The following is an 18,675-nucleotide window of genomic DNA, read 5'->3' as shown; positions in this document are numbered from 1 at the left end:
TACACATCTCTAACATATGTACACATCTCTAACATATGTACACATCTCTAACACATGGGCCTAGGTCAGCCCATGCAAGCTCTTTGGTTGTTGGTTCGGTGTCTTTGTGAGCCCCATGATCCCAGGTTAGTTGCTTCTGTGGGTTTTCTTGTGGTCTTCTTGGCCCCTATAGTCCCTCTATTCTTTTTTACCTTTCTTCCACAGGATTCCCCAAGGTCACCTAATGTTTGTCTGAGGGTCACTGTATCTGTTTCCATCAGCTGCTGGATGAAGTCTCTCTAATGACAGTTGGGCTAGAAAATGATCTATGAGGATAGCAGGATATCATTAGGAATCACTTGATTGACTTTTTTTTTTTTTGGCAGTCATGTTTGATTCTGTTCTAGGTCACTGGGCTGTCTACCTCTGGGTTCTGGCCCTCCAAATAGTTTCAAGGGTGGAATCCCTCTTATGGTAGGGTCCTCAAGCTGGACCAGTCATTAGTTGGCTGCTGCCATGATTTCTGCACCACCTTTACTCCAGCATATCTTGTAGGCAGGGCAAAGAGTAGGTCAAAGGGTCTGGCTGGGTTGGTGTCCCAGTCCCTCCACTGAAAGCATTGCCTGGTTATAGGAGATAACCAGTTCATCTCTCCTGACTAAGGGTCATAGCTAGGGTTATCCGTATAGATTCCTGGAAGTGTCCATGCACTAGGTTTCTAGATCACCCCAGAGATGACCCTGATTTCAGTTGTCTTTCCCAGTACTCTCTCCTTCCATCCTCCCCAGAACTCCTGTTCCTATGCTCTTGCCATACCCAAATCCTCCCCGCTGTCCACTTGCAATGTCTATTCTATTTCCCCGTCACAGTGAGATTTAACAACCCTAATTTCCTAACTGACTATCCACAAAGGGTCCCAAGCTCAAGCAGAAATTCCTCCAGTTGTCCCTTTCTATAGGCTTTTATCAAGTTTATCCACTGTTGAATGTCTGGTGATGGCTCTTCTGTTCACTATTATAATTTTTAATATACCTGTCACTGCACATAATATATGTTGTTTTAAATTTTTGTGATTATATCATCTATATAGATTATATTTATAAATCTCTATTTGTTTTAGTTTGGGTTTTTAGTGAAGAGACACCATGACCACAGTGAGGCTTATAAAGAAAACATTTAAGTGGGGTGGCTTGCTCACAGTTCAGAGGTTCAGTCTATTATCGTCATGATGGGGAGCATGATAGTGTGTAGGCAAACATGGTGCTGGAATGATGTGGGATGTCCTTCTGTATTTGTGTTGCTATTATTGACTGATGAATAAAGCTATTTTGGCCAATGAATTAGCAGAGTAAAACCAGGCAGGAAATCAAAACAAAGATATATACATACATATCTCTCTCTCTCTCTCTCTAGAGAGAGAGAGAGAGAGAGAGAGAGAGTAAGCAGAATCAGGGAGATGCCATGTAGCTGCCAAAGGAGACAGACACCAGATCCTTACCAGTAAGCTACAGCTTAGTCCCGGTACACAGATTAATAGAAATGGGTTAATTTAAGATGCAAGAGTTAGTTAATAAGACTACTGAGATAATAGGCCAAGTAGTGTTGTAATTAATATAGTTTCTGTGTGTTTATTTGTGTCTGGGTGGCCGGGAAATGAGTGAGCACTGGACCTGCTACATCCTGCAGTCAACAAGAAGTTTTGACTGGGTGTCACACTGAGAAAGTTTGAGCTAAAGAGACCTCAAAGCCTGCCCCCACAAGGACACGTTTCCTTGAACAAGGCCACATCTCCTAATAGTGCCAATCCCTTTGGGGAGCATTTTCTTTCAGAACACCACATTCCACTCCCTTTGGCTCCCAAAGGCTTATAGCCATATCATAATGCAGAAAATACTACAAAAATTCCTGTAGTACATAACAATCTCCAACTTGTTTTACATTATCTATATGAGAAAGAAGACAGACAGGAAGACATAGATATCACCTGTAGCCAGGCTGGCATAGAATTCACTATGTAACGAAGGCTAGCCTTGAGCTTATAAATTTTATTGCTTCTTCCTCCAGGGACTGAGGTTACAGATGTGTGTCACCACATCCAAAGTCAATGAAAACTTTTTTTTTTTGTTTTTCTTTTGAATTAACAGAAATAGATGCTATTGAATAGTAAGTACTTTAAAGAGTTTGATACTAGTATGCAAAATTCAAATAGTCCAGTTCAAAGGTGATGAACGTGATGTTCAGATTGCTTTGCTAGAGAATGGCAGAGCAACATGGATATTTGACACCTTCTCCATCTCTTTTTTTTTTTATCTCCACTATTCTGAAATAAGAAAATAGAGAAGAAACAATAGGCATATTTGCTCCCAAGTTAATTTTTTGAGACAGGACTTTTGTGTAACCCTGTGCTGACCTTATTCTACTAAATAATTTTTGAACCTAAATAGGCTGAAATGACAGCAGACAGGCACATAAACTGTGCTGTGACAAAGGATGGCAGCAGTGGGCATGTAGTCAATGTGTGACATTGGATCTTCTATGGGACATGGCTTGGCTGCAAACATGGCTTAGGGTCATCCTTTTTGTAGAACTGTTTCATTGTGGCAAAAACTTTAACACAGATACTGAACTGGAAAGTGAACAAGTGTCCAGATCTCAGAGCAAATCAGATAAACTGTGGGACAGTGGGAAGTATTCCAAAGGACAAAAGTTGACTTGTGTGACCTGGGACAAATGATACATCTATGTACCCTCTCAAAAAATAAATATAAAAAAGGGAAAATAAGAGATTGACGAAATGAAGAGGAAACTATCCTTGTGGCATTGAGCCACATATAACAAATGTGAGGCTCTTCTGTACTCTTGGGTACGTGCCTAAGATCTAGGCCACTTCCATTTCCCCTTAAAGATACAGAGAGAAGCAAGTTGGAGACCTCACTGCCAAGGGTGTATCATACTATTCAGACCTGGTGGGACTTGCTTGCTTCCTGTGATATGGGGGATAACAACGTCAGCAGGATGTTCCTGGAGCCCATAGGCTACCCTGCAAGGACTGGGCCTTTGGAAGATAAAGAGGTCAAGTTGACCTCCTTTTATATTAACTGTCGTGATATCACAATACAGCTGGGGTTTTCCTGAGGCAGAATATTCTCCGGATTCCTATCAGGAGACCTTGAGAGCAGCCTTTGACTTTGGCAATCACACAGTGGCAAATATTGTAGTGGCCAGTATCAGACTGTAGTAGACTTGCAGTAAAAAATGCAATAGGATCTGCAAACCTCTAACCCTCTCCCACTTCTCAGGCCTGTAACTCAAGGCTCATTTAGGAGAAGTCTAGGCAGCAGGCTTAATAGCGCAAGGTTAGATAGCAAAAATGTGACTGAAGTACGGTTCAAGTTTGAATATAAAATGTTGTCACAGACTCAGGTATTGGCTACTAGGTCCCCAGACACAGTTGTTGTCTTCGGAGGTTCTAGAAACTTTAAAATGCGGAGCTTTGCTGGAGGGAGCAGGCCCCCGGGAAGAGATTTTGGAAGCTGTCTGGTCCCCAGCACCTTCTCCTTCTGCTTCCTGTGGTGGGTCAAAGAGCCTTCTCCATGAGCTCTCCGTGTCATGATGTGTCTCACCATGGATCCGGAATCAATGGCACCAAAAAAGAGGAACTAAAAGCTTCAAAACCAGGAGCTACGATAAAATTTCATTCAGCAAGGAAAACAACACATGTCCCCACGAATAGATCATGAGCTAGAATTTTTTTTATAAGAACATGCAACCCTTAGAGTCTTCCACAGAACACTGGAGAAGTCAACCCGGGCAAAGCGAGTTCCATCAGAGCTTCAATTTCACTGATGATACTTCGTTTTAGAAAAGTGATTATAAGTACAAGATCGTGCAGCCAGGTATGGTGGAAATGCAATGTCAGCTTTTCTTTTGTTTTCAGAGACTGTCTCGTGTACACCAGGCCTGGCCTTGAACTTCAGATCCTCCTGCCTCTCTGCCTTCCAAGTGCTGGGGTTCCAGACATGCAGGATGATGTCTGGCTGGTGTGCCAAGTTCTCAAGCATGAAAGAGATCACTCCTACTTGTATTTGGCTGGGACAACTCAAGGATCACAAAACTAAACACTCTCTCGTCATCCTTTTCCTTGCAAGCAGAAGTACTGCTGCATAGACATTTAAGACTGGCTTTGAGTCTCTCCTGGAGCATAGGACCTGGTAGGCTGCGAGGTTTCGCAAAAGCTTTCCCACTTCACGTATAGAACCGGTTGCTCCCAGCAGTGACCTAACTCGGGAGAGGAGGCACTGGGTCTCATGATTCTTTGCTTTCCTAACGTGCTGGTGAGATAGCAGATCTTTGGTACACAGTGACTTGCTGACGCCGGGAAAGCAGTCATGCTTCGGGCAGCAGCGTGGAAGGAAGTGAGCACAGAGCGGGGCGAGCACTGCTTCTGGAACCGTCTGAAAGTACAGACTGTTCAGGAAAGGCCCAAGGCACGTGAGATTTGTTTTCAATCGGAAAGCCTCTGGCTTCAAATGATACAAGTATCTTTTAATCTTCTTTTAAATTGTTGTTAGTGAGGGCAAGATATACCACCTGAATATGTCAGGAAATGGACTTTAGAAAGCACCCCCTTCAAACAGTTTTGACGAAATAAAGCAGTGAGGGAAGGTGTGAGACACACGGGCTTCGAAGCCAGGGACTTGAGCTCACAGTGCAACCCTGCTGCTCAGCAGCAAGGTCTTCTCCACAGTTACTCAACTGTCAGGCACTGAGAACATGGAATTCAAGGTGAAGTTTCTTCCCAGCTCAAAAAGCCTCTTTAACAAGGCAGAAAAGAAGGAAAGGGATTGTACTGTTGAGTCCTGTGCTAAACCACATGACAAAGGATATTGAGGATGCCCAGGAAAGGCTGCAACAGACGGAAGGAGCTCTTACTGTCAAATCTAGCTGGTCAGACAGCCCACTAAGGAGAACCTTACATTTTAGACTCAAGTGGCGTGTGGATCGGTTTCTTCCTGGGGTTGAACAGGCTGAACATTATCTTTCTTCAGGCTTCCACCTCAAGGGTTTAGAGCTCCTAATTGCAAACGTTTGAAAAGGACAGCAAAAGAAAGTTGGGGATTGCACAGGGGGGGGGGGGGGAGGCAAGAAAATGGAATTTTCTCCCTTCTTTTCAAAAGGAATAATTAAGTGTATAATTTTAACTTTTATTTGCTAATACACACTTCAAGCTACTCGTCTACAGAAATGGGATAATGGTAACAGCACTCAGTCCCTCATGAGCCTGGGATGGCTTAGAGAAGGCTGTCATTCTGCCTCAGCCTCTGGAGTGTTGAGATCACTAACCAGCGCCATACAGCCAGCTAAGACCCGCTTCTCAGGGCTGTTGTAAGGATGGCAAGTCAAAAGACATCCAGGGTGTATGCTGTCCTTAGGCCTTGAGATGCATGAAGTTTTGAGACATCCCATCATGCCTAGTGCTATTCATGTTTTGTATCATTTTCTACTCGTTCATGTGAGCTGAATCTCTGAACATAAAGGATGCGGCTCATGTGGAAGCCAGAGCAGAGGGTCCAGCTCAGAAATCACAACGCTAATACATAGCTGTTGTCTGAAGCCACTAAGTATGTGCTAAGTGACTGGAAACTAATACAGGCTTCTTTTTTTTTTTTTAAGTCACATTTCAAGCTCATGCCACCAACAAAATCTCTCGGAGGAAAAGACTTAACCCAAAGTTCGGCTTTGACAAGAGCCCACCAGTACAAAAACCCCTTGAGTGTGAAACCCATCAGTAAACACATCAAAGACACCAACTGGGACTGAGCCTTTGGGATATGTTCCTCTAGTTCCTATCCCTTTAGGTTAGGAAACTGAACCACATGATAGCCAAGGGCTCTACTTGCTGTGTTTCTTCTTCTCCCTTAGGATCGCAGACAATGAGTGCAGGAAGAAGAGGGCTGGCTCTGAAAAGGAGACCATGTGAAACTGTTTTTCAGCATGCCAGAGACACGCACTGGGCATTCCCAGAAGCAAGAATGCACACTTAGCCACCTCCAAATGTTGACTGGACCTAACTAGATATATATTTCTACATGCCCTTTTCTCCCAGAAGCTTAAATTGCCAGAAATACGGTAACTGGTTTGTTTTCCGTTTTGCTTTGTTTTTGTTTTTCTTGTTTCTTTTTTTTATTCATAAAGAGAGGCTTTAGTGGAAGTTTCTAGAAAGCTACTGTGTGTCACAGAACATGGAGAACCATCTCATCCAAGGCCTTTATCCCATAAGAGTAGAGATATGCTCACCAATGCCTTGCTTGGCCAGAAATTCTAATGGGAAAGGTGCTCAGAAATAAAACCCAGGAATCTGTACTTTTAGCAAGCAGCAGTGAGGGTTTTAGAAGCACTGAGGTACAATAAACCCAAGGTCTTGGGGCCAAAGCATCACAAAGAGTAGACCGGAGACTCGAAATTCCCGAAGTCTCAACAGGAAGCAGGCTTCACATTCTTTGACTAAATAAAGAAATTTCAGTGAAGAAATCTTAGTATGAGGGGGCAATTGTAAGGGGCAAACTAGGGTTGTTCAAGTGTTCAGTGAGTGAAGATGGCATGGAGTCCTCACATGCACGTAACAGAAGGAGCAAAGGTTTCGTGACAGTGTTCTCAGTCAGTTCCTCTGATTGAGCCAGAGGCCCATGTAGATGGGCCCGAGCAAGGAACACGAGCAAGGAGAGATTCAGGATGCAGCATGTTCAAGAGACTTTGCATGGTACCCACACGGCACCCACATGAACACCCCCCCCACCCTGAGCATGGAGCAGGAAGGTAGGGGGAGGATGTCACTTTTCATACCAGAACCCAGATAGAGGTTGTCCAACAGGAGACTGGCTACCTTATCCCAACCATAAGCTTTCCTGACTACAAACTAAGGCAGAGATGGTCAATAAACGGCTGGGGGCAGAGTAGTGATGGAAAAGAATTAGAACAGGGGCCTGAATCAGAGGTGGACACAGATGGCGTCCTCTGTCCCCGGCCCCAGACTTTTGGTTCTGTGGGAACCACAATTAAACTGAATCAGTTACTGTTATGTCAAGTGCTACCCAAGGTCTCTAGAACCAGGCACAGGAGAAAGAAAAGGCAACAACCACATTGTGGCTAGGGTGGGCAGTACTCAACCAAGTACCACCTATGACCCAACCAAGAGCCCTGGTGTTGGGTGGTTGGGCGTCACTGTGGTGAAAGAGTATGGGGTGGGGAGGAAGAAGAGAGGGAGAGGAGGAATGGGTAGAGAGACAGACCTGGAGAGGTGAGGGTAGTGAGGAATGGGCTGACATGGATGGCCAGCTGAGTCCAGGGAGGTGGCTGGGCCTGAGCTATGGTCAAAGGTCAGGTTTTGATCAATGGCCCTGGAGTAGCTGAAGGGGCCTTTGTTGATGTCTGTGGTTACTGTCGTCACTGGGGGACCATGCCAGGGCCTGTGGTCTGAGCCACCACCTAGGGCCATGTTGGTGCGCAAGGGCTGTGCTGCTATGGGAAACCATGCCAATCTGGGTAGTCTGAACAGCCACCTGGGAACCATGGTAACAACCTCACCGGGGCTGCTGTTGAGGACCATGTCTGGGTCCATAGTCCTACTACAACCAGGGTCTATATTGATGTCCATGGCCCATGTTGCCATTAAAGGCCACATTGATGCCTTGGTGCTGGGTTGCCCATGAAGAATTACTGAGGGAAGAAAATCATTCATGATTAGGTCAAAGTTTGTACTTCAGGCTTGATAATAGTTAGAGATCATAACAAGCAGACAATTTTACCATAGCACATTATCAGAGTAAAGCCTGGGAATAATCCAATAAAAGTTTGTCATAAAGTTCTTGCCCCTCAATGGATATGGCAGCAGGCAATCTGGTCCTACCCACTGGGGAGAGCTTGCCTCCACACTCAGGAAAGATGGCCCCAGCACTAACCAAAGGCATACACTTGTACTGCATGTTGGAGTTGGTTTTTTGTTTGTTTATTTGCTTGTTTTTACTCCTTGCTTTTTGACTGTTTGGGAGCCTACCACCCAGCTTCCAAATGAATACACAGAGACTTCTTCTTACTTATGAATGCCTATCTTAGGTTGACTTGTTTCCAGCCAGCTTTTCTTAACTTAAATTACCCCATCTGCCCTTTGCCTCTGGGCCTTTACCTCTATTCTACATGTCTTTGTTTACTCCTTACTCAGTTGCTGGCTGTGTGGCTGACCCTGGCATCCTCTCTCCTTCCTTTTTATCCTCCTTCTCCTACTTATTATCTCTGACTGACAACCCCGCTTATTTCTCTCTCTCTTCTGCCTAGCTATTGGCCATTCAGCTCTTTATTAGACAAATAAGGTATTTTAGACAGGCCCAGGAACACAGCTTTACAGAGTTAAATAAATGCAGTGCATCCTTGCGTCATTAAACAAATATTCCACAACATAAACAAATGTAACACATCTTAAGCCAATATTCCCCAGCAGTGTATGGTTAAGTGAGGCAGAGAATGGATGCTGGTAGGCCAGGGACCTTCTGTGTACCTGACAGATTGAATTCTTGCCACCTACACTGAAGACAGTGGGAATCACACATTCACGTCTGTAAGAGCTCTCCTGAGCCGCTCTGAGGAAGCTTCTTCCTAGCTACTCTGCTTCAGTTTCTTTCTTGGCTCAGCTCACTGCTGCCCTCTGGATAGAGCAAATCAGTTAACTAATAAAGCATCCCTCAAAAAGTGCCCTGTCACTATTTCCCTCATTCGATTCGGAGAAGAACCAGTTTCCAAAACACACAACGTGTTGATGTTATGTCAGCTTACAGCATGGTGGAGGCACACAAAAATGTATCATCAGTCCACTAAGTTGGTCCTTTCCTATTGGTAAACAACAGGAAAGTTAAATGTTCAATCTCATGTAAAGTTTAGTGGTCCAGGAGTTTAAGTATCTCTTAGCCTATCTGAATTCATTGCTAGATACGGTAGTTTAGGAAGCTTGGCCTCACTCGCTGTATCTCAACCTTGAAAACATGGGCTGTGGCAGTCAAAGCAGAATGGCTCTTTGGCTCCTTATATGCTGATGAGGTATGGACAGTCACCTGACTTTTTATTCTAGTTTGTTTGTTTTTGAGACAGGTTCTTGCTATGAGCCCAGGCTGGCTTAAATTTGTTCCAATCCTTATGCCTTGGGCTTCTGAGATCTGGGGTCACAGGAATGTGCCAGCATGGCTGAGTGCTCTTCCTGGTTGGGATCTGCACACCTCCATTCAGTAATGCTTTTCCAGGGCTTGGTATTTGTCACTGGTGAGCACTGGGTCCAGGCTGTTCTCAGGAGAACTTGTCCATTTCTCAATCACATTTCTTTCTTCTGCTCACACGAGCACATGGGTCTCTGCTTATGTCCAGCCAGTTCCTTCACCTATCTCAGTCTCTGCTGAGGGGTCACCACATTTTGTCACAGCAACCTTATGACAAGTTCGCTGTCTTCTTTCCTTCTTTCTTCCTTCCATTCTTTCTTTCTTCCATCCTCCTTTCCTCCATCCCTCCCTTCCTTCTTTCCTTCCTTTTTTTTTTTTTTGCAACAGGGTCTCATGTGGCCTTGAATGTGCTTTGTAGTTGAGTCTTTGAACTCCTGACCATCTTGCCTCTTCTTCCTAAGTGGTAGGATTACAGCATGCACCATCACCCTCAAGTCCTTTGGCTTTTCATTGAGTTTACCGTGAGGCAGGAGAGCCAAGGGGTGTTCACATAGTTATCTGGGCCTTTTTGTGTGTTTATGACCTGCTGCTGTCTTTTATATCTGAGCCCTGCTGTGGGTAACCCTTGACCTAAGATCCAAACTGACATGTGAGGAAGAATTCTCCCTCTTTGTCTGAAATATGTATGGTTGATTTTCAGAACTCATAGTCTGGATTTGTGAACATGCCTACTTGCTCCCCCAAGATCAATCTAGTTAACTGCCCCATAATGATCTTTTAATTAATGAACCACGTGGACAATGATGGTCTCATATATGATAATGCTAGTGATGTCAGAGCCTTGTAGTGTGTGTGAAAGCATGCCCCGTGATGTTCACACTGTGTTGAAATCACAATGCATGACTGTATTTGTTGCACTTTTGCAATTATCTGTGGAAACACAGGGGATGGTGAAAAAAGAGTAGAGCCCATTGTTGATGAGCTCAGCTGAGGTCAGGCAAACAAAACAGCGCTCTGCCTTTCTGTTGCACCTTCATAGGGAATCTAGGGATGGGCTCTTCAGTCTACTTAGCGCTGCGTTGTTTGTTTTTCTGGCAACTTTACTGTCCAAAATGGTTTTCAATTGTAGCTCTTTAGTGGTCTCAAATTGAAGAAGGTTGTCACCTACCTCACACAGAAAATACATGCTCTGTGCCCTGAATGTTTGTGTGTGTGTATGCACACACACGTGCACACATATACACATGCACGCACACACACAATCATATGCTCTAATATGGCACAATTTGGAAAAGAGGTCCTTAAGGAGTCAATTCAGGTTATAAGGGCTGGACATGAGCTGATAGGATTAGCGTTCTTATAAACAGATTACAGACTTTCTCTCTTCAGCAGACAAACCAGGTAGAGACAAAATAGCCATCGTAACACCAGGAAGAGAGTCGCCACAAGAAATTGAACTTGCAGGCTGCTTGATCTGAACTTTCTTGCCAGAACTATGAAAAAATAATTTCTATTGATTGAACATCTGATCTATGGTATTTGGTTATAGAAATCTAAACAGCTATGTGTTCAGTGTGTATCAATGTACATATAGTATTAGTAGCTGTGAGTTCCAAGTCCCTGACTGATTCATTAATATTAGTGAGATTCTTTTAATATAACAATACATCTTCATAGAACATCTATTCTATCAAGGATAGTGTCAAGAGAACCAGAAGATAGAGACAAAGTGGAAGAAAATGTTAGAAAAAGAGTCATCTAACCAAGGATTGGTGCTGAAAATACATAAAGAACTCTTAAAAATTTAACAACAAGAAAACACTTCAATGAGGAATTAAAATGAAAGTCCAAACCCCAAATGCTCCATGTGATGGTAAACTTTGATTGTCAAGTTGATTGCACAAAGAAACCCTAAGGGGATTAGTGAAACTGGTCCAGATGTGCTGATGAGGTTACATCTAGACAGATGAACTGAAGGAGAAAACAAGCGCTATTGGAGGTGGAAGGCACCATCTTTCAGGTTGGGAAGGTATAAAAGGGGAGAAAAAAAATGACAATAAACAGACACCCCTACAATCTTTTTCCCTCTGTCCTATCTCTATCCTCTTTCTTGTGAGGCATTTGGCTCTGACATTCCTGTCCTCACCCTCCCATGGTGAACCCAAATCTCTGAAATCATAAACAGGAGAAACACGGCCTTTCTTGTTCCTGTATTTGACCCAGCAATGCAAGAAGTAGAAACAGACCACATCCAGCTAATGGTCTGTGCTACTGAGTCATAAAAGACAAGGAAGAGATTTAAGTGCATGTTAAAAAGAATATGGTAAGAAAGTGAACAACATGCCTGAACAAACACCTAACCAAGGAGGGTACAGATGACAAACAAATTAAATCTCTCCCACATTAGAAAAATGTAAAGTAAAACAAAAACGATGCTAATAGATTCCTAAGAAGCTGGAACATCAACAGAGCACATTGTTGGGAGCGTATGGAGCCACAGGAATGCTCGCTCGTTGGGAATTAGGAATGGTGCAGCCAGTGTGGAAGACTCCGATAAAACCAAATACACACTTATGGTGCAATCCAACAGCTTCGCCCATTGGTATTTACTCAAATGAGCTCAAGACTTACGGGTATAAAGACTTTCGTGATCATTGCCAAACTTGGAAGCAAAGCAGATGTCTTTCAGTGGGCTGGAGAAACTACTTGTCTGCACAAGCATCAATCTACCATGGGCTGGGTGCCTTGATCAGCAGAAATTTAGTTAGTAGCGAGCCTGGACTATCAAGGGACCAACCAAGGGGATTTCTGAGGGCTCGCTCTCCTCCCCGGCTTCTAATGATTGTCGTCTTGCTGTATCTGCAGCTGGCTGCTCTCTGGGCAAACAATCTCTAAAGTCTCTTCCTATGAGGTCACTAGTCCCACTGGATTAACACCCCACTCTAATGACCTCAGATATCCTTATTTGCTTCCTTGAAGCCTTTGTTTTCATTTATAATAAATGACATTCAGGATTTGGAGTCTTAATACAAAGGACATGGTGGTCAGAGATCAGCCCAAAATACTGTGCTGCATTCAGACAATAAGGAATCTAGACTGTAATCGTTTTCAGTCTTAAAAGGGAAGCTAGCTTGCCCTGAAAAAGACATGTAAGAAACTTAAAATGGCTACATAAAACATGATGCCAATCATATGAGCAGTAAGTTCACTTTTCAAGACTGTAACAAAGTCTCTGAAATAAACACTGTGAAGGAGGGAAGGCTTAAGGGTTGAGTTCATTCATTGAAATTGTAACAAACTCTCTGAAATAACCAATATAAAGAGGGAAGATTTATTTTGGCTCCCAGTTGGGGAGGCGGGTTCAGTCTCTTCCCACTTGGCTCCATGCTCATGATTCTGAGCCTATGGTGAGACAGACCACCATGACATTGTGATAGGGCACATGTATTAGAAAGAATGGTTCATTTCAAGGGGGCAGGGCAGGATGCAATCCTTAGAAGCACACCTTCAAGGATTTACTTCCTTAACTAGGTTTCACTTGCTAAGTTTCTATTACTCTCTTCAAATTAGGATCCATCAAAGGTTTGAACTGTTAATCATTGGATTAACCTGCCAATGAGATCAGAACATGTTAAATAATACTGAATTCACCAGTTATGTTATTTCATTGGCTCTAATTTTCCAAATAATCTGGGTTTCCCCTGATAACTTCGGACAAACACAAGCTCTTTGGTTCTTGTCTTACCTACTAATATTAATCATCAGATCACATATTACACGCTGCACAGTAACGATCTATCTATCTATCTATCTATCTATCTATCTATCTATCTATCTATCTATCTATCTATCATCTATTTATTATTGGGCTATCAACTCATCTATCTATAGGCTACAGAATGACTACAAAGGGGTTAAAAAAGGCCATAGCAGAAATAAGGAGTTCAGAAGGGCCTTAATGGAGGTAGAGGAAGAAAGGTGACAGAGATGTAAACAGTCTCTTCAGGGGAATAGATAATTTTCCTTGTTAGAGACCTTCCAAAGGGGCTCCCTCAGAGCTAAGCCTCAGAGGAGAGTCAAGCTGTAAGATCAAGTGTACTATCAGGTCCAGGCAGATGAATGGGTGGCCAGGTGACAGCAGTTGAATGAGTAGATCAGCATGGGAGATTGAACTAAGCCCCGAGGATAGTCAGAGTTCTCTGCCTGTTGATCTCTTAATCACACACACAGACACACACACACACACAGAGAGAGAGAGAGAGAGAGAGAGAGAGAGAGAGAGAGAGAGAGAGACAGATGATGGACCTGTGGTATGAATCACCATCATGGTTAGATCTCCTCCTCTTCATAAGGTCCAAATGAGAGTACTGCACACATCCTCTTTCTGGTGGGTCTGAAATGGCTTGAAAATATCCATGAGTTAATACATTCTGAGTCCCTTTTACTTTTAGGAATAAGTTTTTTTTTGTTTTTGTTTTTGTTTTTTTCTGTCTGAGCCGGACGGATGCTGTTCTCGCCGGTATGTACAAACAGGTGCAGTGTCATTCTGCCTCTGGATTACTCCAAACAGAGACAAATACTGGCTGTAAAATGGAATCACCCAGGCTAGGGCGCAGCCTGACAAAGACACTATTTCATTCACTATGTTGCAACTTAGAAAAAGACACTGTCTGAGAGGAACACAACTCTTCTGGGGTCAGAGAGCGACAGTCCCCCATTCCTTGCTGTGGGAACCCACTTCCTGCTTTCTAATTCACTTATGCAAAATTGTGACTGGAAGCTCACTGGGAAGCGACAAGCATGAGAAGGACCTTTTCTCAAGGCAGGAGGCAAGTTTGCAAACACAAAGTCCAGCTGCAGATTTCACAACAGGTGGCTAGAAGTGGTGAGGGCCTTCTCGATCTCTGGATTCCTCCTGGAGCAATCTTCCCTTTCCCCACTGGCAACCCTCTCCTGTTCTAGATACTCTAAGGCATGGGTTCTCAACCTGGAAGTCACGACCCTTTGATGGGCTAATGGCACTTTCACAGGGATCACCTAAGATCCTGAGAAAGAGCAGATCTTTACATTAAGATTCATAACAGTAACAAAATTACAGCCATGAAGTTGCAACAAAAATACTTTTATGATTGTGGGAGGGGGGGTCACCACAACATAAAGAACTGTATTAAAGGATCGCAGCATTAGGAAGGTTGAGAACCACTGCTCTAAAGCAAAGAAGAAAAACTGATGTCCAAGCAAGGCTCAAATAAGAAAGGTCATTAGTTATTTGCAACACTGTCTACTTCTTCCTCAATTTCTCCAGAGCTCGGAGCTCCACGCACACCCAGGCCCCAGCTTCAGTGGAAGCGACTGGATGAGGAAGCTGTTCCCTCAGAAGAGCTACGGCATGGTTGCTACCACCAAACTTCAGGTGTTGACTTGTGTCTTCTCCCCTCTTCCTCCTCCATCTGCCACACCTTTGCGATTCTGCAATCAAACATCCCTTTAAGAAGGGAAAGCCCCACACGTACACAATTGTCTTGGTGATCAATGCCTCCTCCTTCTGGTTTTTCAGCACTGGCTCTTTCCAAGGGTGCTCCCCTCTCACGGAATGGCATGATGTGTGGCTTTTCATCAGATATCCTCACATTCCATTCACGGGTAGGTGGAATGTGTGGACAGTATCCATGGCCACTTGAAAAAAGACTACAGTGTATGAGTGGGATTAAGTAGTCAGCTTGGCAGACCAGCAGGCCTAGCGACATAACCCTGTTGAACGGCTGTGGCAAGAAAAAAAAAAGCAGAAACGTTAACCAGAAAGGGAACAAATCAGCAGTAGACACAATCTGAAAGGGGACAGACACATGGACACTTGTATCAGAGAGAAGGATACCTTTCACCTTGCTGCCTTTGGTCACTCTGGCCGGTCTGTCTATACTATGGGGTTGGTGGTGGGGTAAATGTCACAGTTCATCAGAACCTAGCACCAGGGCTTTGTGGTCACATCTACGGTCATTCCACTCTTACCCAACAATTTAGCATTCGTGTTGCTGCTTTAAAAGGAGAGAATGGAGCCAGACATCGTGACATACACCTATGTCACAAACCAGGATTTCGGTTGCTGTAGCAGCATGATCATCCCAAGTTCAAGGCTAGCGTGAGACCCTGTCTCAAAGGACAGAGGGAGAAGGAAGAAAAGGAAGAGGAAGGAGGGGAGAAAGAAGGAGAAAAAAGAGGAGGGATAAAGGAAGGTTGGGATAAGGAGGAAAATGACAAGGAGACCCACAGATACATTTAAGCTTCTAGATTAGTAGTCATCATCTAAGGGCTTCACTGGATTCAGTGTCTCTAATCTAGCCAACATTAATATATTTAACAAGACCGTTGCTGTATCTGTAAGATTATAGGCCAGATTCTTAAAAGTGGTGAGCTCCTCAAGGTCAAGGCCAGACAGTCACCATCCTGTGAGGCTTCTGCTAGCTGAGCTTGATGGGGCTGGGACATTCTTAATCAGTACATGAGAATGCTGTTTCGTCTGCTGGATGGAAATACCCTGTGGTCTTGTTATCCCACAACATGGGATACTTCTGCTTCTAATGAAGCGGCTCTCAAAAGAAAACGTTTGGACAGAGTAAATTCATCAAAAATTACCATATGCTTTAATAATTTTAGGAAAAATATTTCTGGGGAATTTGAGTTGAAGAAGAACTGCTGTTTCTTATCCCCCTCTTCCCACCCAGTTTTCTTCTCTGACTCCAATGGGACTCCACTAGAAATGTAAGGATTTCTTCTCTAAATTTTGTTGGGCTGTCTTGTGTCAGAGGTGGGGATAGGGGAAGTAGGTTAGGCTATTTTATTCTCTGAGTTGGTGGAAGCTACCATTTCTACTTTCAAAATAAACCTACAAGCCAGTTTAAAATACACTTAAGATGTTGGTCAGTTTCCAATGCTGATTCTAGCAACTGCTCTTCATCTCTGGGTAGGGCCCAGTGTTGCGCCCTGTGTGTTTTTCCCCAATGCTATGAGGATAGCTGTCAGTCTAACAGCTTTTGCTCCTAAAAAACAGGGATAACACCGTAAGATGTTAACCATGCATGGCTCAAAAACAATCAGGACAAGGTTGGGAAGTAGTTCACCAGTGAAGAGCAGTTGCTGTTTTTGCAGATGATTCAGATTGGCTTCCCAGCATCCACAGCGCCACTCACAATCCCATGGAACACCAGAGCTCCTCTTCTGACCTATCTTGGGCTCTTGAACATATATAATGCACATACATAGACTCAAACACAGAGGCACACACGGGGGCTAAATAAGTAAACACATAAATATGGTTTATGCTGTGACTCGGACCCTAGGAAAAGCCTTCGGACCCTAGGAAAAGCCTTCGGACCCTAGGAAAAGCCTTTGTGCTACCGCTTCTCCATTCATTGCAGTCAGATCACCTTATCTTTGATGAGAGGGGCTGGTATTAGGCTGCCCTCCCCAGAGATCTTGACTGGTGGTTTATTTATTGCTATCTGTCGGAAGGCAGAACCTTTGTGCTGAAGCTCTGTCTCTAATCAAGGTGAGTACCCTACCCCGTTAGCTTAATGAAGGCCATTGACAAAACTGAGATGTTCTTGGGTGGCTGTAGGGAGATAAGGGGCTGTGGCTCTGACTGTCACAGTGTCGCTCTGGCTGGTGATTGTCTTGGCTCTTTCTCAGGAGTGCTAACATAACAGGTGTGTGCCCAGGCCCAACGTTAAGTTTCCTTTTTTTTTTTTTATGTAGTTGTTTCTCTGTGTTGCCAGTGATAAGCCAGGAGTGCCCCATGCATGCGAGGCAAGCACATTACTACTGTATCTTACCCCCAGCGTAGGAGCTGAGTCTTGAGTCCATCCTGTTAACTGGCTATGATAATCTCTAACTTTTAAACATAGAAAAATCAACAAAGTCTGGAATAATTTTACTTTATTATTATTATTATTTGGTCCCAAGATAGGGTCTTGTTTAGTAACCCAGTCTGGCCCTGCACTCAAGACAATTCTCCTGCCCCGGCCTCAAGAGAGCTTACATTACTGATGTGAACCATGCCCAACCTGAAACCATTTTTAAAATAGACTTGGTAGACTCTAGTCCACTTGAAAGCAGAGTCTGGTCAATTAGAAAGTTGTATCTTAATCGTGGCTCTGCCTTCTAAATGAGGAATTGACAGCAAGAACAACTTCTTGTTCTATGCTGTCTTGATGCCTGGAGGATTTAGTGATACCTCAGATGGTGACTAGCCCAGAAGTACAGCCACCAGAATTTACCCTCAGAACAGTGACAGGAGCACCTCGTTTTGGAAATACTGGTGACATCAACACAAATCTTAGTTTTAGCAGAAAAAAAAAAAAAAAAAAAAACCTTATCGGGGTTTGTCACTTCCACAGTTGCTACCATCTGTAGCAATAATTCATGGTTAGTCTGGCAATTTTCCAGGGCAAAGAAACCCTCCTCTAAAGTACCTAATGTGCTATGCAGAGGGAAATTCCTTCCTGCCCTATGAGAGATGCTATCGATTTATCTTAATTTAGTTAGCTAAATGACTTCTTCCCCCCTTCCATATCAATGGGAATTTATCCTTAAGAGAATTTATTCAAATTAGAAACTAAGCAAATTTCTCTCCTTTTGAATCTAGGGTTCCATAATCCAATACCTCTTAAAGATTAAACAGTTTTTATGATTTATTTTTAAGGACAACTTTATAAAGAAAATCTAGTGAGGTTTCAGGAGTTGTCAGTGCCTATTTGTGGAATGCACGATTTTCCTCCAATCCAAGACCATGACAACTGAAGTAGCTTACAGGGCTTGCATGCTGACAACGGAGTGGACACTAACAGCATCAATGAACAAAAACGTATCTCCAGTATCAGATTGAAACAATTTATTTCTAACTTTTCTTTCAGTTCAGGACTGGATTGACTTCTCCATCCGAACACTTTTGAAAGCAAAGTAGATTCTGCTGGCATGAAAGAAAACATTTATGTTTTAGATGAAAATTTAGAGTTCACGTGTTTGGAATCATTTGATGTGGTAGCCATGTTTCTGCATCCTTATAGCCAGTCACGTGAAGGGCTTGTGCGAGGTAGCTGGAAGCGACTGAAGCAGATAGGGTTGGATGGGCAGCTCAGAGGCCCTTGAAGTCAGGTTCAGATCCTGGCTTGGGCTAGCGTTCATTTAGTCCAGACCTCTGTGTTGCTCAGTCCGTGGGGTTCCTCAGTCCCACAGTGTGATAGACACACCGTGACTGTAGGCACGACTCAGCCCAGGAGGCCAGTGTTTTCTCCAGGAACTCTTTCTTACCCTCAACTTGGAACTTGGGATGAACAGCCTATAACTTTTTTATTTGGAGAATTATTATTAGACTAACAATGTGAGTGTTCATATTGTACGTATCGAAAGAACAGCTGTTCTCTGTCCTCCTCTACTAGTTCGGTGCAACTATTGACTTAGACGTCTCTAACGCCCAGAAGTTGGGTGCTTCATCACATAC

The sequence above is a fragment of the Microtus ochrogaster genome, linkage group LG4 (assembly GCF_000317375.1).
Source record: "Microtus ochrogaster isolate Prairie Vole_2 linkage group LG4, MicOch1.0, whole genome shotgun sequence".
In the NCBI taxonomy this organism is placed as follows: Eukaryota; Metazoa; Chordata; class Mammalia; order Rodentia; family Cricetidae; genus Microtus; species Microtus ochrogaster.
This window is presented reverse-complemented; position numbering follows the sequence as displayed.